Source organism: Ursus arctos, unplaced genomic scaffold, assembly GCF_023065955.2.
Source record: "Ursus arctos isolate Adak ecotype North America unplaced genomic scaffold, UrsArc2.0 scaffold_26, whole genome shotgun sequence".
NCBI classification, from domain to species: domain Eukaryota; kingdom Metazoa; phylum Chordata; class Mammalia; order Carnivora; family Ursidae; genus Ursus; species Ursus arctos.
In genome coordinates, this window is record NW_026622941.1 from 25374518 (window position 1) to 25391854 (window position 17337).

The 17337-nt window shown below is 41.7% G+C and overlaps 1 protein-coding gene across 29 annotated transcripts in view; it reads left to right on the top strand.

Moving 5' to 3' along the window:
• PPFIBP1 (PPFIA binding protein 1) overlaps window positions 1-17337 on the top strand; it is a 173993-nt gene that overhangs the window by 34637 nt on the left and 122019 nt on the right. The gene's annotated exons all lie outside the window — the stretch shown is intronic.

The window sequence follows — 17337 nt, forward strand, 5'->3', positions numbered from 1 at the left end:
ATTTTTGCAGGTCCTGCCAGGACTATAGATTCCTTATGCCTTTGTTTTGTTTTGTGTTTTACATGAGTGGGCTAAATAAAAGTGATTATTATATGCAAAAAAGATTGCTACTCCCCCCCCCCCTGCCGCCCTGCCCATGGGCAAGCTAACTTGCCTTGTGTTCCTCTGCTTGGCAGAAATTGTGCTTTTCTGTGGAGGAAATCATAAATCAGGATTGAAGGGAAAAGATATTTTAACCCAACTCTTCTCCCCTTTCTCTAAGGAGTAACAATCGCTTGGCTACCATACAGCACTGCAAAGACAGAAGTAAAGCTTTTTACCTGTTGGCAAGCTTGTGTTTTCATTGACTCACCTCTTTAAGAAACAGTATTTGGGGCAGGGGAAGCCTCTGTTTTATGTTAAGTCCTGATCTCTATCTCCTGACCCCTCTGTATTTATTCTTTTAAGCACGTGGAGCACCATTTTACATAAAATTATGAATAACATCAAAAAATAGCCTTATGCTCGAAAGAGGCTGTGCATTGGAAAAAAAACATTTTGTCCATGTTTAACTTATATTTAGCTGTTGGGGCGCCTGGCTGGCTCATTCGTCGCCTGTGACTCCTCTGATCTCGGGATCGTGAGTTTGAGCCCACGTTGGGTGTAGAGTTTCCTGAGGTAAATACAACTTAAAAATAAAGTTACATTTAGCGTTTAGAGCTTAAATTGTGAAACTTAAGTTGAATTACGAGTAATGAATACGGAATATTTTGAAATTAGCGATTAGCCCACTGAATAAACTGCTTCCTGAATACACCTGTTGCTTTTGGAGTAGAGTATTTTTTGGCATAAAACCGTGCTGGTTTTGCGTCCTCTTGTTGTGGTTGATACGCGATTTTCTGCTGGAGAAATCAAAGGTCCAGTACAGGTGTTTGATTTCCTACGTGCCCAACGGTCAGGTTTCTGACGTCCAGATGGCTAATATGGACGTCCCCATGGCCAGATATCTGGGAGTGACAAAGAGCATTAACATTCATTTCTGTATTTTAATGAAAGACCCTGTATGGGACTTTCATCTTTAACCGTCTTTCCATTCTCTTCTGCCAGTGGTAACATTTGTTACCACAGAGTGAAAAACCAGTTTTGGGATATCCCGGAGCAAGCTTTGCTGGCAGTCCGCAGAACCTTGGTACCAACCTTGGTACAGCTGTTGTGGGCTTCGCTTTCATTACTAGTTACACAGATTTTGTGGAAGATTTGGAGGAGGTTAGGTTTACAGCGTTAAGGAATTCAAAAATCAAGTCTTCTGTGGATTGTTTCTTTCTCCCAAGAATGGAATGTTGTCCATATTAGAATCGTTGTCCTTGACTGAAGGAACAGGAACCTTCCATTCCGTCTAGATTTGTGTTGTTTCGGAAACGTTTTCTTCTTGCCTGCTACTTTTAGGCAGACGCAGCCCTCACATCTAGCACTGACTAGGAGAGAGCAAGTCACAGAATCACTAATAAACCATCTAACCTCTCTGCTTCAGATTTCAAACTGGTTACTTCTTGGAATTGTTGGATTGTTGGAGGCTAATAAATTATTCTGTGTAGGCCTGCATTTCTAAGAAAAGTGAATATTTTACATTTCCTCCAGCATATATATCTTGGAGGAAGGGGATGAGAGAGGGGTTAAGAGTCTTAAAATCTCAAAGCTTCCCCCCCCCTTTTAAAAAGATTCTGTTTATTTGGGAGAGAGAGAGCATGAGCAGTAGGGAGGGGCAGAGGGAGAGGGAGAAGCAGATTTCCCACTGTGCAGGGAGCCTGACATGGAGCTCAATCCCAGGACCCTGGGATCATGACCTGAGCCAAAGGCAGATGCTTAAGCAACTGAGCCACCCAGGTGCCCCTCATCCTTTTAGGTAACATCCCCCCTCCCCAAAAACTCAATTTTGTTTGAGTGTTTACTGACTTGGCCAAGTGGCTTGGGTTTTGTTTAATCTCAAAATCTGAAATTGCATCGAGTCATGTTATTTGATAATCCTCCATGACTGACTTCATATGTATTTTTAGGAAAAAGAAAAAGGAGCCTGCTTTAGACATCTCCTAGCTCAAGTTATTTTTAAATTAATGAAGGAAAATGTTTTCTCCTCTTGCTGAGCTTTTTTGTAAAGTCAAACTAAAGTTTTAAGGAGTAACATCTTGGTAACAATACTTCTTCAAGTAAGGGAACATAAAGAAATACAAGGAATGGGAATCATCTGGAAAATTAAAATGTGAAGGTGGTTACCAAGCACCTGAAAAGGGCTGTAGAATGATACTTGACATAGATTTTTACGTGGATATATTTGCTACTTACAAGAGCTCTTTCTTTTGAATACTCATGTTATTTTTACGGTGAGGTCAGTTCACGAAAAGTTTCCAACACTGTAGACATACTACATTTTGTCTAAGTGCTAAATGCCCCCCCCCATAGGTTTTATATGAAAAATGAGTCGTGCAAATTTATTGGAGACAAACCTGGAATTACTGGAATGTGAACTGCCTTCTTCTGTTTCCAAGTGCTCAAGAAGATTCTCTCTCCCCTACAGATTTCCAAATAGGTTCTCTGATTTTGTTTGTTTTCTGATAATCCTGTGCGCTGAGAATCATTCAGTTGTTTAAGGGATCCCATTTTATGTTGAAGCTCTATTCCTTTACTTCTTGGAGTCAGTGTTTTGCATCTACATGGCCTTACCATGCTCCATGTGACTTTGGATATTTGTATACAATGTATACAGTCGTGGGATTTTTATAATGTAGTGGGTATGTTTAAGTGGAAGTTGGCTCTTGAAATATTTTGGAATAAAATTATTAGGCATTTTTAATTTTACAAATGCTTGATTAGCGTGTACATACTGTTTCTCATAGATTTGTCTTTCCCCTAAACACTTTCCCGGTGTTTCCAAGATTATTTGGTGTTTAGAACCAGTAATTGTGATTTTTAAATGAACAGGGCTACTTCCAGTAATTAGATCATACAACCAAGTATTGGGAGTGTTTATTTTCATTTTATCTCTCTCCTTCCCAGGACGGAAGCAGTACAGAAAAGTGGGAATGTGTGTAATTACGCAGAACATTGCATGTTATGTCTCACATTCTATCCTATATAGGTCAAGAACTATCTTACTCACTTTTTGAGGGTGGTTGGGGAAAAGCATTTGAGTATATACTCCTCGCCCTGCCTCCCACCCCCACACACGAACATCACACAAACACAAACATGCTGCCTGGACTTGAGTAAGACCTATAAATCGTATATGTGTTTCATCTTCTGCAAAACCTAAGTGTAAAGGAGCATGTGTAGAGTACTCTGGGTGGCCTCACAGTGAGGAAGCTGTGTGATGGTAAAATCTTATTAGCATCCCTAGAGGTAATAAGGTTAAGCTGATTCATCTAAACTTGCCATTAACCTATTTTGCTGGCTGTAACTCATAGCCATAACAATGATTTTGAAGCATCTACAAGTATGTATGAAATTCTTATGGGTGCTAAATACTGATAACAGTTTGTGTTAGCTTAGTTTTTTTTTTTTTAATTAAAAACACTTTTTTAACTCTAAGATTTTCTCATGATTCCTGAGGTTTGAGGAATGTGATGGTTCAAGGGGGAAAAAAAAGCCAACCCAATAATACAGTACCAGAACTCTCTGTTATTTTAAATTGGATCATAGGGATACCTATGGTATTTGAAAACCTAATTATAGTTATACCTCCCAGCATAATTATAAGCTCCTTTCCTCCCAGACATGAAAATTGAATGGTGAAATTTCTATGCACGCACAGAGCACCAATGTGGAATAAACTTTGCCGTTTCCCTACATGAAAAAGAAATGTAATTGGGCCAAGCTGACATTTGCTAGAGAGGATGCATAGGCCAGGAGATGGTGAAGTTGTTTATTCCTTCTCAGAAAACAAGGCACAAAAATTGTCCTTTAAACCAGAACGTCGAACGGAAGCCACTGAGGCTTCCCTTAATGATTAAGTAAAATCTGTGGAATATTCCTCTCTGCTGAGAGAATTTGTATTGACATGATAGGTAAATATTACACACGGGAAGCTCTAGGTATTTGAATGTTTTCAACATTTGTAGTCAGAAGTTTGTTCTTGTCTAAAATATATAATTTTTTTTTAATCTTTGAAAATCCAAGATTTTCCCCTTGATTCACAAGTAGCTGTTAGCCTGATTTTAAGTTCAAATTATTGGCTCTTTCAGATGGTGACGAAAGAGGAAGAAAAGGTTTAAAGGAATAAGAAGGTTTGCCTGAGAGAGGAGTTCGCAAAACCTCCGGGATGAATTCAATGCAGAGTTAGTCTGTTTGTTGGTGGTTTGGATTCGGTGTTCTTTGCTGCCAAATGGATCCTGCCGGTTTGGGTTTTGGTATTTAAGCTAGATGAGACTAGTGTTATCCTTGAGAGCGACTTGCAGAGGCAGCATGAAAGCAAAGAGCCCAGGTTAACACGTGAGCCGTATGCAGTACACGCTCTGGATTACCTGAACACAGTAGCTGTTCCTTAAAGCAGATTTGGGTGGTGTGTGCTTGGAGGTCATACAAACAGAGACCACTCTGGATGGGGCGGGGGTGCCCTTATTATGAGCCGAGTACTGTGCGAGTGTTTTACTTACATCCAGACAGCCAGGTGAGGCGAGCGCTAGTACCTCCACTGAAGCTAAACGTACTCAGGTTGACAGGCATCACAACTTGAATGCACACAGAACCGGGAACCAAATCCAGCCCTCCTGATCCAGAGCCAGACGAGCTCACCATTTGTCCCAAGAGAACCACGCTTAGGTTCACTTTGGTGCACTTAAGACCCAATTTGATATCCTAGGCACTGAACCTTTTCTTTTAAAATAATAAGTAAAACTGGAAAATGGAAATTTATAAACACCTCATCAGGAAGACGTATTTATTCCTAGATTTGGTGTTTTGAACTTCAGTTCTTTATTTGCGGATACCAGTGCCATTTTTCTTTAATGCAGAACTCTGATGGCTTTTCGTCTCCCTCAGAAGGAAATCCCATCCAAAGTCTTCCCAGTGACACTTAACTTCACTAATCTCTCCTCCTCCTCCCACCTTGTTTATTTTGCTGCGGCCACAATGGTCTCTTTTCTGTTCCACTTGTTCTGCAAGCACACTCCTGCCCCAGGGCATTTGCATTTTCCGTTCTTTCTGCTTGGAATGCTTCCCCCGGAGAATTGCAGATCTCCCTCATTTTCTTCAGGACTGTGTTCTGACGGCACTGTGTCAGTGCAGCTTTCCCCGACCAGCTTCAGTAAAGTAACATCCCTCCTCTTTGAGCTCCCTCTTTCCTCACTCTGCTTTATTCTCTCCATGGTATTATCACTCTCTCTTATATTTTCACTTGTTTATTTGCTGTTTCTAGGCAGGGACTTTGCTTTGTTTATTACTTTATGCCCAGCAACTAGACAAGTATCTGGTACATAGCAGATGCTTCGTAAATATTTGTTGAGTAAGAGAAATAAGTGGAAGCATGTCTTGGACATGTACACGCCCCTGAGCGCACACGTCCTTGCACATTCTTCGATGTCGTATTTTGCTGCCTGCTTAGCATTAGGACTAGTATCCCATGATACGCCTCTTTTGTGACTTTGAAAGTTTTAAATTAATAAAATTAAGTTTTAAATTAATGTTTTAAACCTCAGTTTGTCCTTTAAATGGTAGTTGGGTTTGATTTTATGTTGTTCTTCGCCTTTAATTTACAGAATCAAGTAGTTGCTAAATCCTGTTGGGTTTCCTTCTCTTCTGCTTTAAGCATCAGTATTCCTTATTCCTGTCACTACCAAGGAAGCCACTCTTTTTTTAAAGTCATAATTGTGCCGTGGTTTCAGAAATATCAAAGGAAATGGGCTTTTTAAGATTGCTGAAACCAGGGGCGCCTGGGTAGCTCTGTCAGTTAAGCGTCTGCCTTCTGCTCAGGTCATAACTCCAGGGTCCTGGGATTGAATCCTGCACTGAGCTCCTTGCCCAGTGGGAGCCTGTTTCACCCTCTCCCTGCCGCTCCCCCTGCTTGTGCTCTCTCTCTCTCTCTCTCAAATAAATAAATAAAATCTTAAAAAAAAAAAAAAAAGATTGCTGAAACCAGATTTCATTCTGATTCTCCTACTTCCAGCTCTTGTGTTCTCAGGCAAGTTAACTTCTGAGCCATAGTTTTGTTGATTATAAATAAAGGTGGTTATAATATTTATTCAGCAGAGTTATTTGCAGGTTTGATCAAAATCACTCCCATAAAAGCAGTGCCAGTTCATAATCATACTCTGAAAAATCCAGGTAGATTGGAATCCTTGGGCTAATTTATTTTTCCACCTCAGAATACAAGCGGATGTGGTGGGAATCATTCTAAAGATGCCCCCCCCCACCCCGGGATGCCTGTCTTCTGGTTCAGTCAAACATGAATCTAGGTACTGCTCTGAAGGAGCTTTGCAGATGGAATTAAGGGCAGTAATGAGCTGACCTTAAGATAGAGGGGGTAGCCTTGATTATCCTGGTGGGCCTGAGGTAAGTAATTACTAAGCCTTTAGAAGTCGAAGATTCAGTGAGAGAGATGGGGTAGAGAGGGAGGCAGTGGAGGGAGGGGAGGCCAAGGGGAGGCAGAGAGACTAGACCATGAGGGGAACTCACTCACCATTGCTGACTCTGAAGGAGGCTGCAAGCCACGTGGTCTCTAGACCAACCCCCCCCCGCCCCCCCCGCCCCCCTCCCGCCCACAGCCAGCAAGGGAATGGGGACCTCAGTCTTAGAGCCCCATGGGATTAGTGCTGCCAACAGTCTGAATGAGCTCATCTCCAGAGATTCCAGAAAGGAACACAGCCCTGCCGCCATATTGATTTCTGCCCGTGAAGCCTGGAGCAGGGACCCAACTGTGTCCAGACTCCTGACCCAGTGAAACTGTGAGATAACAAATAAGTGGTATCTTAGGCAGCCAGGTCTGTGGTCATCTGTTGTGACAGCAACAGAAAACGAATCCGGGGAGTTTGAGAAATAAGACCGATATTGGAAGGGTGTTTGGGCATAGCTGCTGGAAAAGACATTTAACGCCTGTCAACCGATTCTGAATGAACATTGCCTCGGAGGGCATGCTCCTTTTTCAGGGGTCTATCTGCCGGCAAGACTGGGAAACGTCCATGGAATCAGGGACTGCACCAGCGCTGGAGGTAGAGGGACAGGGACACTGATGCATTCTAAGAGTCTAACCCTGCTTGGTCAGCAGCTTGTTCACCTCTACACTTCCTCTTCACAAATGTGCTACATGTTCTTGGATTAAAGGCTTATCTTCTACACTTGATGTCCACCTTTTCAGGAAGGAAGTTTGGCTTCTGGCTGAAATTTAGAAAGTGAACCTTAGGAATATTCCTGGAGATCTTCTGGAATTCCTGTGTTCAGGAATACCTTTTTTTTTTCCCATCTCTTTGCTTCTTTCTTTCTTTTTTTAAATAAAGATTTTGTTATTAAGGAATCTCGGCACCCTCCATATGGCGCAAGCTTACAACCTCGAGAGCAAGAGTTGCCATTCTACCGACTGACCGGTGCCCCAAGGAACACCTTTATTGGATGTCTTTCTTACCCTGCCCATCACCTTTTTTTGGGTCCATACCCAGTATTTTCAGTCACTTCATGGAAGTAGAGTTCGGGTCTATAAGAAGAGAAAGAAACTTTCATGTTGTGGATAGCCGGCCAATCCGGCTTCCCTCACCAGCTCCGGGACCCCTGCAGCCCTCAGCACACACGCTTCCCATTCAGCCTTCAATATAGTCATGCATTAGTTCATGCCTGGGCCGTTGGGGCAGATCTTCAATCTTCAGGTTGAAGATACCTTTGGCTTTTTAATAACCTACATGCAAAATTTTTTTTTTTTTACATGCAAAATGTTTTTACAGATGCTAGCTTCATCCCTGTAATACTGATCTGTTATTTTTTTAAACTTAATTCTTAAAACTCTTAAGTCACCAAAGCAGTCTGTGTTCGTCGTGACATTCACATAATACCATAGTATTAAAAAATGAAAATCTCGGGATGCCTGGGAGGCTCAGTGGGTTAAGCGTCTGCCTTTGGCTTGGGTCGTGATTCCAGGATCCCGAGATTGAGTCCTGCAAGGGGCTCCCTGCTCGGCAGGGAGCCTGCTTTTCCCTCTGCCGCTCCCCTTGCTTGCGCTTTCTCTCTCTCTCTCTGACAAATAAATAAATCTTAAAAAAAAAAAAAAAAAAAACCAAAATCTCTTTTTCCTCACTCCTTTCCCATTTCTAATGGTCTATAGTGAACATAAATTAGAAATGGTTTGACTGTCCTCTAGACACGACAATGGTCATACACACATAGATATATCCAGACGTTTTTTTTGGCCTATACAAATGCTTTCATACTGTTCTTTTTTTTTTTTTTTTTTTCTGGCATCTTCCTTTTTTCCCCCTGTCTCATGTTTTATAATGACAACGTAGTGTTCACTGGGTGGGTGTACTCTATTTATATTTAAATGGTTTCTAATTACTCATTACCTGTAAAATGTTGCGGTGAACATCTAGGTACATAGATTATTTTTTGTAGTCTTCTAAGTGGAGTTGCTAGGCAGCACGGTACGTGTATTTAAATGTTGATAGATGCTGCTGAACTGTCACTCAACAAAGCTTATCAGTTTACACTCCCTCCTGTGATTTAGTGGATTCTCTGAATGACACCCAGGAAACTCTTACAGGTAGCTGGTTGCAAGGAGAGGAACTGGGTGTCTGGGGCATAGGGGAGGGAAGGAGACTGAATTTTGAGAACAGCTCCTTTGCACCTTTTAAATTTTGTGCCCTGGGCTTGTGAGACTTCCCGTTTTCCCACACCTTTGCAAATATTGTGTTGTAGGCTTTGTGGTACGTGAAATAAAGGGTCTCCTTTTGATTTACATTTCTTTGATTCTTAGAAAGGTTGCTTTAGCTTCATTTTATTAAAGTTTAAAAAATTAAAAAAAAATTACAAATGCATTCTCACTGTAAAGTAAGTCACTCAAGCATTGAAGATGACGCTCTAAGTTCCCCTGTCATCGCTCTCTCATGGCACCGCCACCCCTTACTGTTCTCTCCGAGAGTGGCTAGGCTGCCAGTGTGACCACGTAGAATTATTCTCTGCATTGAACATGTCGTTTTGTTTTGTGTGTGTGTGTGTGTGTGTGTGTGTGTTTCTTTTAAACACAAAGGGACTTAGGGAGGACCCTTTGGGGAGAGACTTAGGGAGCCCAAAGGGACTTAGGGATCTAAGCCACTTAGGGAACCCACAGGTTCAGGCACTGGGCATCAGGTCATGAACACTGGCTTTCTTTTTTCCTTTATTCACATTTGCTGTGTAAGACACTGAGAATTTGCTAAACTTTGAACTTTTGATCTCCGTCCTTCTTCAAAACTTGAGACAATGTATACAGTCCTCTGCTTATAAGGACAAAGAAGGAGTGTTCTTTTTATCTTCCAAATCATAACTAAGGATATTTGAAGGGAAGTCAAGTGTGTAGTTTAAAAATGGTCTTCCTGAACATTCACATGGCTGATTGCACAAAAATATAATTCTCTGAACTTATTTCATTATGAGTTATGAAGTCTGGTCATGTTCCCTGGTTTTGTTTTTGTGTGTGTTTTTTTTCTTTCCATAAAAGAAAAATCTATTCCATGTTATTTCTAGGAGTTGACTAGGAGAGAGATGAAGAAACACTAATGGTCAGTTTTTGCGGGGCTAACTTTTTCCTTTCGTACTAATTCTACTTGTTTTTACTTTCCTCCCCAAGTCTCTCAGCTCTTCCACTTAGCCTCTGACGAGTGTCTGTCCTCTAATGTTTTTATACAGGTCTCTCCCTCCCCCTCATCTGCTCTCGGCTCCTGGGATGCCTCATCTTCATTCTCTCAGGCCACCAGCGCCTTCAGTCTCCTCACCGAGGCCCCCCCATCATTCTGTCTTCCTGTCTCCCACCATGACTGCCCCGTGACCTCTGCTTCCAGGCTGTAGGGCACTGCCAGGCAAAGTGACGAATCCCTGCTCTCCATCAGACTCATAGATAACAATCCTTTGATTATTCATCTCCTGCTGACTTCCTAACCATTTCCTTCCATGACTTAAAATATTTGTTCACAGTTTCCAAGTCTCAGCCTATAGTCCCCACTTACTCTCTAAGGGTAACATCATTGCTGGATTTTATTGAAAAGATCTAGCTCAGGGGTCACATACTCCACTGCCAAGAGGAGCCGTTGAAATTACTACAATGAGTGTGGCCGCAGGCAGGGACTGGGGCAAGCTGCAGGGTGCCAGCCACGCCTCAGGTTGGGCAGCAGCCGTGTTTGTCCTATGGAAGCTTGGGCCAGGTGTTGCCCATCTTCTGTTTTCTCCAGAAAAATCAAATCTCTGGTTTTGTAGGTGAGATCTCTACAAGTGCAAATCACATTTTTTGAAACTCTACGTAGGCCAGCAAAACAGATCTGACAGTTAGTCGTCTTGATTTTTCAAGCTTTGCTTTCTTTTTCACCCTAACACTCTCGGTGTTTTCACTGGCCACCATTTCTTTGTCTCCAGGGTCACCCCTTTTCTTTCCTGCCTCAGGTGTTCACTTGTTACCTCCCCACTCCCTTTTATTTGCATAAAAATATTCAGACTGTCCTTTCCTTCAAACAAACAAACAAACAAACCCCCAAAAATGGATACAGTAGTGCGCAGTCCTCATCCACAGGGCGTACATTCCAAGACCTCCTGTGGATGCCTGAAACCACGATAGTACTGAACCCTGTATATATGATGATTTCTCCTATGCATACATACCTATGGCTAAAGTAATTTATAAGTTAGGCACAGTAAGAGATTAACAATAATAACTAATAATTTGAGTGCTGGGGTGGCTCAGTCGGTTAAGTGTCTGACCCGTCATTTTAGCTCAGGTCAAGGTCTCGGAGTTGTGAGATTGAGCCCTGAGTCTGAGTCGGGCTCCATGCTCAGCAGGGAGTCTGTTGGAGATTCTCTCTCTCCCTCTCCCCCTCTGCTCCTCCCTGCCCTGGTCCTGCGATCTCTCTCTGAAAAACAATAATAACAAAGAATAAAACAGGACAATTACGACAATATGCCGTAATAAAAGTTGATTGTGGACTCAAAGTATCTTATTATACAGTATTCACCCTTCTTGTAATGATGTGAGATGATAAAATGCCTATGTGATAAGATGAAGTGAGCTGAACGACCTATGCATCGTGCTGTAGTGTTGGTCTACTGTTGACCTTCTGGTCATATGTCAGGAGGACCATCAGCACCTGCTTCTGGACCACCATTGACCAGTGGTAACTGTAACCATGGAAAACGAAACGGTGGGTAAGGGGGAACTACTGTTTGCAACTCTTTCTTCAGTGTTCCTCCCTCTTTTCTTTATTCTTTTATATTGAGTTATTAAATAAGGGGGCTACCATCATTGCCTTTACTTCTTCACTCATTGCGTTAACCTCCGCAATCTGTCTTTTGTCTTCGTGACTCCTGAGAAGCTCTTTTGTGCTTTGGATCCTATGATTTGTCCTACCCTGAATAGTCTTCTCTGAACACTACTCCTCCATCTGTTTGCACTTGCTGCATCCTGCCCATACTACTTCTCCAAGATTCTCTCACTGGCCCTCTCTCCACACTCTTCCTCTTGGTGATGGTGGCCCCGTGTGTGTGCTGCTGGGACATCAAAGTCAACATATTCAGATGGGATTCATTGTGTCACCTCTCTCCCAACCCCAGTTCCTTGAACCAACTTACAGTTTTGTTAATGGTGCCACTATTTTTTCCAGACCTTTAGGCTCCAAATGCTGGAGCTGACTTTGAGTTCTTTTTCACTTCTGTCATTTCAATCACCAAGGCATATTTTCTCCATCCACAATACGCTGGTATTCATAGCTTCCTTTCTTCTGGATTTGACTCAGAGGTCCTTGACTTCTGAGTTAGGAGACAGGTGATCTCCTTGTCTCCCTTCACCTCCATGCATCCATATTAATTTATATAAAACATGGCTCTGACTGTGCCACTCACTGGTTCAGAAAACCTCAAAACCTCTCAGTTACTTACCAAATCTAGTCCAGCCTCCTTACCACCACTCGTCAAGGGCTGTTAGGATCTAGCCCCACTGAATTGTTCTAGTCTCCTTTCTCATTGTCCCTTCATGCATCCTACACTTGAGCCAGAGCTGCTGCTGTTCCCTAAATACCCCCACACTTCAGCCCCCTGCTCTTGTTTCCTTGGTCGGAAATTCTCTTTTTTCTTGTCCTAAGCCTTCCTCTGGCATGTGGAAATCCTACACATTGTTCAGTCTTTTATTTTACCTATTATCCCTTCCTTAAACACCTCCCCTTATTTACCTTTATCTAAGTTATTTTCCCCACCTGATTACTTCCTAGCATTTAATTTGACCCTCTCAGGTGACACTTACCATTATATTATGTTATATTACATTATAGATCATTAGTAAACCTCTCTTCTCTCCTAATGGACCGTAGACATTTTTTCCAGAGACCATGCCCTATAACTAATTTTTCACCTCCCCACCCAGCATGTGGCCCATTGGTAGACTTTGAATGAAAACTTTCAGGGTGCCTGGGTAGCTCAGTGAGTTAAGCATCTGTCTTCGTTTCAGGTCATGATTTCGGGATCCTGGGATCAAGCCCCGCGTTGTTGGTCTCCCTGCTCGGTGGGGAGTCTGCTTTTCTCTCTCCCTCTGTTCCTCCCCACCACTCATGCTTTGTCTCGCTCGCACTCTCTCTCTCAAATAAAATCTTTAAAAAACTTCTCAGGTTATTAATAATTAAAACATAAAACCATTGGATTCTTCCACCCCTTTAATCCCAGCAGGTTAGAATTCATGAAGCTGCTGGTGCTAAATGCCAGGTTTGGCACATGGTAGGCTCTTAGTCTAAGGAAAAAAAAATCTGTGTTTCACTTGAATGCTTTTTAAACAGCCAAGAAGGTTAGTTCTGTGACTGTTCAAGGACAGCTGATTCTCCTGCTGTTTGCAAAATATGGATGACATATTATCACACAGCAGGGTGGTTTTTGTTCTGAAGTATCATTATAGACAGAAATTGTCAAGAGCACAATTAAGGCAAAAATCTTTGGGGTAGAAAAAACATCTTAGAGTCGTCACTTAGTGGGAGAAGAAAAGAGGTGGTACCTCAAAGTTGAGCTTTAGTTTTGAGAGGGAGAGTTTCACTTTTAATTAGGGATAATAATTAAAAAACAGTAACAATGACAACTGTTTTTTGTTTTTTTGTTTTGTTTTGTTTTTTTGGAGAGCTTACTGTGTGTTGAGCTCTCCCTCTGAATTTATCTTGCTGAATTCACACACTGTAGGTGTGGAGTGTGTTATGTTCTTGTATGGGTAAGGGCCCTGAGCACCGAGAAGTTAAGGAAGGTGATTGAAGACCACACAGCTGGAGAGTGGGGGGGGGGGGGGAGCTGGGATTCACCCCAAGCTGCTTGCTCTGGAGCCCACCCTAACCTCTCCATATTGTCAGTAGGAGTTGGAAAGGGAAGGTTGGAACATTTGTTACCTATGCCTGTTCCTGTGACCTGAATACTGCTTTAAAAGCCCAGGCCCTAATTTCTGTTCCGGCCCCAAAGATAATTTTAGAGCATCCTTAGAACTTGTCTCTCGGTATGTTTTCCTTATTACTGAATCCCAGCAGAAGAGAAAAAGCATCCTGGTTTTTGCTCAGTGCACCGCAGGGTATCTTTATCTATCAACAAGGAGCAGGAGGAAATTTAGCCACCTGAATTTTAAAGCTCAACTGAAACATGTTGAATTGTACCTGCCAATGCAGCCACACTGTGGGATACTCTGCAGGACGAACAACCCAGTTTCTTCAACCTGGTAATTCGCAAGGAGAAAGAAAAGAGATGAAGGGGGAAACCTATAGATTAAAAAATTCTTAAAAAAAAAATTTTTTTTTTTAAAGATTTTATTTATTTGAGAGAGTGAGAGAGAACACAAGCAGAGGGAGGGGCAGAAGGAGAGGGAGAAGCAGGCTCCCTGATGAGCAGGGAGCCTCATGGGGGGCTTCATCCCAGGACCTGAGCCAAAAGCAGACGCTTAACTGACTGAGCCACCCAGGCGCTTTAGATTAAAAAATTCTTCACCATCAGCCAACCACAGTGGTAAACCCTGATGAGATCCTAATGCAAACAAGTGGTTTCTTGAAATATGACTTTTAGAAGACCTTTGGAAGTGTGATCATTGATTGACTGTTAATATGAAGGTATTGAAATAGAAATTCCTCTTCCTAACAGTAAGAATTATTACTAATTTTAGGATAATAGTCTTACACTTATGTTATCTTTTAGAGACATATACTGGAATATTCATGAAAGAAATGATATTGTTTTTGGGACTTGTTTCAAAGTAATGCGGGGGTATGGGTGGGAGAGAATATAGATGGAACAAGATTGGCCGTAAGGAGTGATTATTGAAGCTAGTGATGGGTGCATGGCGTTCATTGTTAATCCACTTATGTTTGTGTACCTTTAAAATTTTCCATAATAAAAACTTTTGGGGAAAAAAGAGCTGGTAAATTCAACTTGTGCTACTATTTTTCAGTCTGAGGGGGTTTGTTTAACCTCCTGGAGGTTTTATCTTGGCTCAAGATGCAGACCAGGTAGATATTGGTTAGGACACTGAGACCCAAGATCAAGTTTATATCTCTTTATCATTATGGAGAAATTCCACATTATAAAAAATTTTAAGGGCATTGGAAACATAGTAAAATTTGCCTTCAGTCTAGCTTTTATTTACCCTTAGGAGAAGACACTGAACAGTTCCATAGTTGCCTCAAATGCCACAGCCCATCTTTACATCACGATTGGAGGGTCGTTAGGGTCTGATGGGAAAGAGGAATCATCAGCATTGGCCAGGCGGTTAAGCATATGTAGCAAGCGTAGTATCAGAAGTTATTTCTTCATGTTTTCTGGGTCCTAGGAAGGTTTTGTTCTTAATCTCAGAAAGTTGTGTACGACAGCTGCATTGTAACTTGATTATGCTTATTCTCTCATTTCTGTAGGATATAAGGCTGCTGATACTATGTCTTTCTTTATCAAGCTCATTTGTTTTAACCTCTAAATTTGTAAGTGTGAGGAATGGTAGCAGAGAGGCCTCATTTTGCTGTGGAAGCAGATGTGATGCCCAGATGTTCTGACATTACTGATGGCACGGGCCTGTGGTCCCTTAGTTGTGTAGCCTTTGCCTTGCCAGCTGTCAGCAGGCCACAGTTCCTCAGCCTCCTCATTCCACCTTCTCCTGGGCCTCTCCCATCTCATAGACTCTCCTTCCTTCCCAGAGTTCTTTCATGGCTTTGTTCCCATGACCCATTCTGTTAATGCCAGTGCCTTTCCCATCAGTCTTTAGGTATTCTCCCCCAATGCGCTTATCAAAACTTAGCTTGTCAGTGACCACTTGTAAACAGATGAAGAAGCTCAGCCATGAATGAGCCCAGGCTCTTTCCTGAACTTTCCAGACCTGTTTTCCCAATTACCTTGTATGCATTCACCCTGTGGTTCCAGAGCATAGTGATCTCAATGGATCAGAGTTTAATTATCATCGCGGGCCACCCCCCACCCCCCCAAACACATGCAGTTTGTTTTCTATTCTCTTCTGAATTCCCTGTCACCGCAAGTCAGAAACTATCACATCATCCTTGACTTCTCCTTCATGACTGATAAGTGTCCTAAGTGCTTTTCTCAGCTTTCCTCTCCCTCCGTTGTCTCTGCCGAGTTCAGGCCTTCTGGAACCAAAGCTGCTCCCCTGCTCCAAATCCATCCCCTGGCATTGCCTCCAGAAAGAGCTTTTTGAAATGCAAATGTGATTGTTCTCTCCTGCTTTAAGGCCTTCTGCAGTATTCTGCACTTTTTTTTTTTTTTAAAGATTTTATTTATTTATTCGACAGAGATAGAGACAGCCAGCGAGAGAGGGAACACAAGCAGGGGGAGTGGGAGAGGAAGAAGCAGGCTCATAGCGGAGAAGCCTGATGTGGGGCTCGATCCCAGAATGCCGGGATCATGCCCTGAGCTGAAGGCAGACGCTTAACCGCTGTGCCACCCAGGTGCCCCAGTATTCTACACTTTTGAGCAGGGTACTGCTGTCATTAAATTTATGAGCATCTCCTTCAGTATATGTATTATAAATAACATACACATGTATTGCATTAACATATTATTACATATTGTAAACACAAAAGTAGGAATTAGGAGGACATAAAAGTGATGTTTTAAAAATAATTTTATATTCATTAATATTCAGTCCTTTAATTTTTGGCATATTTTTCTGAGTCAGTGGTAATTTTAGTGAGAATAATATGATTGCATTTGCTTCCTTATTTTTAAAAAAATCTGTTTCCATTTTGTGATACACTAATTTTAAGGTCTGTGTCGAAGTTCAGTTTATTTGTATACTTATTTTTTTTCAGTGTTATCATTGAAAAAGTTAGTTTATCTTAAGTATATGCGGACCCAAATGGAAGACATACAGTGTTTACTGATTTGTTCAATTTTATCCACCAGCTGCACAAAGGTTCAGTTGAAATCATCCAGTAAATTGTAATCCAGTATAGTGTTCAGAGTGGGGAAGAACAGACCTTCCATGGTTCTGTTGCCTAGATTAGAATCCTGTCTTGTTAATTTACTAGATTGGATAATTTGCTTAATCTCTCTGTGTCTCAGTTTCTGTTATCTATGAAGTGAGATGATTATTACAGTCTCTCCATCAGGGATAGTGGTGAAGATTGAGTGATTAACATATTGGGCACTGAGAACAGTGCCTGATCTATAAGCAGCAAGTCCTCAATAAATGGTAGCTATTATTTTTTTCTTTAAGAAAGAAGCTCAGTCATTTCTTTAAGAAAGAATGGGAACACACCACTTTTTCCTACTTTTAATAGGACTTCAGAAACTAAAACTCTTAATTTTGTAAATTTTAAGGCAGATCAGAAAATTCTCTGCATTTTTAGAGAGTACAGATAGGAAAGGTTTTATGGATATGATATTAATTGGGGGAAAATGACATAATGATGGAAATATTTTCGAACTTCTATTTTCAAAATGTGTCTTTCAGAAACCTTTCTCTCTGTGACAATGTCATCTTTACTTTAGAGGAACAAGGGCTGCTGTATGGTTGTGTAGTTTGAACAAGTAGAGGTGTCAGATTCATGAGTTTATGCTCACTCGTGCTTACATTATTGATGTTCTCATCCGTGGTTCCCTGTAAACCACTTGTCCATTTCATGGAGGTCATTTTGGTTAAATTATAATGATAATATCATCCATCCATCCACTTACGTGGGCACACGTAAACTATAA